Genomic DNA, 5686 nt, shown 5'->3' with positions numbered 1-5686 from the left:
CCTTAGTTCTCTACAGATTTCAATAAGAATGTTATCGATACTCTTTTGATTTTTCATATAAATTTATTAGGTAATAAACCAACATCAGCATCGTGACAAATATCTATTGACATAATATAAAATATTCTGCTGGGAAAATATCGATATGTACCTAACTAGTTTAAAAATACGCAATAGTATTGTAGGCCCTTTTGAAATTAGCTACCTTGTCAAAATTAAATTAAGTTTCATTATCATCTAGCCTGTAGGTACGTTATAATAAATTGTTATTCTGAAAGGATATTTTATTAATATATGACTATAACTCTTTAATTCATTTACAATTTGAATTAAGCCCACAAAAAGGACATCTGTGAGACATTTTCGTCTTCATAAAATTATAGCTGCCTTCGTTATCTTGCAAGCTTCGAATTTCCGCCGCAATGATGGTATATGGCGCTGTAGTCGTCGGGAGAGAAGTAATCGCCAAGTCGCGCCCTTAGAAAATCAATATTAGGCAATCCGTCGTGCGCGGTGTTACGTTGTTGAACATTGTGTCCCTTACTCCTGGCGTCTCGTTAAGGAACTGGACTTCTTAAACCCTTAATCGTTTCAAATATCGCTCAACGTAAGTCCATTTAACATAAAACTAATCACTTAAAGCATTTAATTTCATTTATAATTATTTCGAATTTAAAACAAATTATGTTTATACCTACAATATTTACAAACCAAATCAAAAAGTTTTAAAATATATCTTTAAAAACGATGAATTCAAGTTGAAGAAAAATTTATTAAAAATGCATAAATGAATATGAAAGGGGTTAAAGACATGACCTAAAAACTTGACAAAGATCAATTACTGAATGCACCCTTACAGAATATTTTTTTTATACAACCTACCTTATTTTTTGTAAACTCATACAAAGTCTAAATAAGCATTTAATTATTTTCGTAATCTTGTTATTTTTATTTACAAGTTTTTTTATAACTTGATTCTCTTTTTTTAAAAGTGCAATAAAATGTATAAAATATTATTAATAAGTCAATAAAAATAAATATTCTAAGCTATAAATTTAAAAATCATGCCGAGTGTATGTTTTAATTTGGTAGTATTTTTTTGGCAATTATTTTTCTCTTTCAATTTTAAATGGTTGTTAATTCTGTTATAGTAGTAAAAGAGTACTATACTAGTATGTTTAACATTTTTGTTCTAACTTGTTGATATTTACCGTATTTTCTAAAATAAAACAATACTTTTAATTACGATAATTAATACGCAGTAGTAAATGTTATTTTTTATTTAACAATAATTTTAATGACATATAATAATAATAATATTTATCAATTTTAAATGCAATTATGCAATTGGTTTTGGTTTCATGAAAAAAAAACATTCACGGTTTTCCAAAATTTAACTAGTTTTCTTGAAATATTCTCATTAAAAAGTTACCTAAAGCAACATTTGATGCTACAATTGATTGATAAATAATGTATTTTTATCCGATAAATAATGTTTTATCCGGCTCCGATCGTGATTTCGATTGTACTATATATTGTTTTTTGGGAACAGAGCAATAATACTTTATAAAATAAAATCTTTTCAAATGACTTATGGCTAAAAAAATATTGATTTGATTTTTTTTTAATTGGGTTTTCAGTTTTTGTGTTTTCGATATTTTTCTGTTTGTTTATTTTTAGTTAATTTTTTTCTAATCACATCACGTCCACCGTGATGAGATCAGCCTCCGCACTCCAGACGTTCGGCCTCTCTCGAAGTCAGTTCCCGAACATACAGTGTACTTTCATCCTTCTTTTGTTCATGCTTCATTTCCTTACATTAGGGTTGGAACCAGTACTCTATTGTACACTGCCAGATTGCTATAGTTGATTTCAGTGCACTATTCACTTTGTTTTCCAACGGGCGGTTTTTCATACGGTTTTCTGTTGAAACTGGCATAATATACGAAACTTGGTGAAATCTTCTAATATTCCTTGCCATACTTTCACAAGAACCATTATGAAATATGAGGTCTATTTGATTCATTATTTCACAGAAAATAAAAAATTAAAATGAAAATAATTAAAAAACAATTAAATTTTAAGTGGAAGGTAGTTTTAATATTAAGAATAGACGGACATAAAAGAAATGACACATATCCGATTCCATATTTATACATATACATATTTCCTTAACTGTTTTTACTCAAAATCTTTTTTTCAGTGGTAGTCAAAAAAAGAAAACGAAATATTCTTTTAAAAAACCGAACAGGATCCAACTACATGCATTCAATATATAAATTATAATTTTATTTTGGAGTACTTAGTACTTTGAACGTTTTATTTTTCCGTTTTCTTCTCATTGGCCATAATAATATGTACACTTTACCCACAAAACGACCTATTCCATAAAGATTCAAGGCCAAACATAAAAGAAGAATACAACGATATTTTTGAATCGTAATAAACCTTTACAAATCCTATAACATTTACATTTGCTAGAGATCTTCAGCAATTAACACCAAAACTTTAATCCTCATCCCTTTTCTTAATTTTTTTCGAGTCATTTAATTTAATTTCAAAGTCGGTTTGCTCTTCTTAGTCTTAATTTATATGATGTGCGTTAGACTGTTATCACAGGACTGCGTATATAAGATACTATGTACAGTATACGCCATTGGGTCACAAAAATAACGCAAAAAATTTAAAAATCACTTACTCTGACGCCCTTCAATAACTTCATAAAAATATTTTATTTATTGTTTCGGCATTAACTTTGTGGTAAGACATGTTATAATGATTAAAGAAAACACTTAGTTTTTTACCACTTGAGTTTTATTATAGACTACATGTTTCAGAAGTTAAACTTCCATCATTCAGGTCTGTATAATAACTAAAATATATTTTATATTTTAGTTATTATACAGACCTGAATGATGGAAGTTTAACTTCTGAAACATGTAGTCTATAATAAAACTCAAGTGATAAAAAACGAAGTGTTTTCTTTAATCATTCATAAAAATTAATTAAAAACCTCAAATCGTAACAATTCAAATCACGGAAGCAACCGGATAAAACATGATTAGTACCAAATTAAATTGTGCGAGGTTAAGAACACTTTAAAAATTGTTTGATCAATATTTTTAAAAAAATTGGTTTTATATTTTCTATATTTTATTGTTGTTATATTCAGTTGATTATTAGAATAAAATAAAAACTGGATGTAAAACTTAAATGAATATTTTGAAAAACCTCACTTCTTTTAATTTTTTAGAGAAGCAACAAGCGAAGGGACATTTCCACTTTACTACGTCGTAATCGACCTCCTTCCCTTCATTCCTCACTTTCCAACCCTTTTCTGAACGAGCTTCCTGAGAGTCATTTCATCCTTCAACAAGTCGGCGCTGAGCGTCGTCCCAACTATACAGGTTACTTCCCTTTACTTACTCTTCTTCATGTATCACACTTTATATTTATATTCGTACTTGAAGCGTCAAATTCAAAACGTTTCGTTTTTTAAATTACAGTTTAAATTAATCGAGATGTTTTAAATTTTTAAATTTGTGGATTTACCGAAAATTCAATAGATATGTAATAAAAATAGTATTTTAAAACGAAACTTTTTCCAATTTTTTTGACATGTTTCATGAATCAATACCGAAATTTACGATGCAACCATCATAAATTTCGGTGCAAGTCTCATCCAATTGTCTCCATTTGCACGAAACTATTTTTGTTAAATTGTGTACCTTGATAAATTACTCTGCTACTGTTACCCTCACGCCATTTTACTGCAGGGATAGACAAAGAGAATAGAACGCCAGATTCATCTATCATGACATATACTTATAGCTTCCTTTACATCCATACATTTGTTATACATACCCTCCGATTACGTACACTTTTGCATTAGAATGCAAAAGTCTACGTAACCAAGAGCATTCGCTATTCTTCCAATCTTAAAAAGTTGACGATAAATCTTCTCGCACTGAACTAAAATGGCTTTCTTGAATTCAGCACATAAACCTACAATATCTCTCAACTTTGTAATAGTTCAATCCACGTACATAAGTATCCCTTTAAGTATCTTTCATACCACGATCAATAGCTTCCCTAGTCTAAGATAAGAACTCTTTCCATTCCTCAACATAACGGATAATTATTCAGTTATGTTTAAATACTCATTATTTGGACATTGACAATATATTGAGATAAATTAATATTGTTCATATTTATGTAAAAAAAATATTTTGAGTTTGCGATATGATTTGATCAGGATTGCGTGTGTTATTTTATATTTGTAAATGCTTTATTGAAATAAATGAAATGCTTGTTAAGTTGTTTTTTATACCATTTTATAATATTGTTTACTTATACAGTGTGTTTCAAAAGAAAGTTAAAATGTATTGGATCTATTTAATCCTTCCCTTATGGTGCTTAAAACTTCCACGTACACCGGTGATATGTATTTTGAACACCATATAAAAATGTAATAAATTTAAAAACGGTAAAAATGTGAATATTCCTATATGTTGCTTTTATTGGCCATAGTTGAAGTTAAAATGTATCAATTTTGTAATGTTAGCTCTGGTACCTAAATACGGTGAAAAAATATATCGCAAGTAGCCGCCAAAGCTAGCGTAGCACCACCTGAACGACGACTTGTGCATAACTAAAATGAGATCGTCGGAAACAATATGAATCCGCGTGCGCGTGTACGTAAAGTGCGGCACGCACGCATACTCTGAGAAACGTTTGGTGATTCTATCGGCGATTTTTTTACTATTCATTTATTTCCGTCGCTACAAATAAATAACTTTATATTATAATATTTTTATGTAACACGTAAAAGTATTACCGAGGAATACAAAAATTTTGAGCCCGTATCTATTATATTTTATTTAATATTAATATTCTCATTTTTAAAGTCAAGTTGTGTAGTAAATACATATCACTGGGAGGAGAAAGTTAAAAAACGTAAGCCATTTATCGAGGAAAATAAAATTGTTTTTAAGGTAAATAATTTGGCAAACACCCTGTACACAACTAAGTGCCTTCGTTCCCCAGGAGGCAGCCAAGATAGACCGGTCGGCGTGTCCTGGCATCTGTGGGCCCCAGCCCGCCGCAGCCCCCACCCTGTCTTTCTCCAGCTTTCGCAACTCTTTCACCACCAATGTCAATTACCTGAAACGAAGGTAAAACCCTTTCTTTTTTATCACATACCTTTATCTTATAACCACAAAACTGCATATTTCTTCTTCTCATTATTTCTTCTAATTCATTATAAGTTAAATGTTATTATAATTGAAAAAGTCTTTAATCGTTCATGTAAAGCGTTTTCTTGTATTATTTTTTTAATGTATATCGCTTGAATTTTTATGCCGGGAAAATACGTTTTAACAGAGTAACTATCTTATTTAAATTATGTACTTGTTAACTAATAAATCGAGCGAGATTATTTTTATTATCTTCAAACGTGTACCCTTATTCATTATTTTTTTATATGTAAGAGAAATTTAAGAAAAAATAATTTTCAAAGACAATTTTAAAATACGTTATATTATGATATGAGAATATATGATTCTCGAAAAACGTTTATTATTTTAATCATTTTAAAAGGTGTGCCTAACACAAATATTTCAGGTGGTAGGGAATTGAATATAAATTAAGAAATTTAAATATTGTATAGTAAATTGGGGCTAGGTGT

The 5686-nt window shown here is 29.3% G+C and overlaps 1 long non-coding RNA gene across 1 annotated transcript; it reads left to right on the top strand.

Annotated features, from left to right (window-relative positions):
• Window positions 1-508: 508 nt before the first annotated feature.
• Window positions 509-5176, top strand: LOC148299850 (uncharacterized). Its single transcript, XR_015839024.1, has 3 exons — window positions 509-607; window positions 3254-3407; window positions 5047-5176. It is a non-coding gene; the product is annotated as an uncharacterized LOC148299850 (long non-coding RNA).
• The last annotated feature ends 510 nt before the right edge of the window (window positions 5177-5686 follow it).

Source organism: Brachycentrus maculatus, unplaced genomic scaffold, assembly GCF_059751285.1.
Source record: "Brachycentrus maculatus isolate JH-2025_06_01 unplaced genomic scaffold, ASM5975128v1 h1tg000914l, whole genome shotgun sequence".
Lineage (NCBI taxonomy): Eukaryota > Metazoa > Arthropoda > Insecta > Trichoptera > Brachycentridae > Brachycentrus > Brachycentrus maculatus.
Note: the sequence above shows the minus strand (reverse complement) of the source record. Positions and strands in the feature narration are given on the sequence as shown.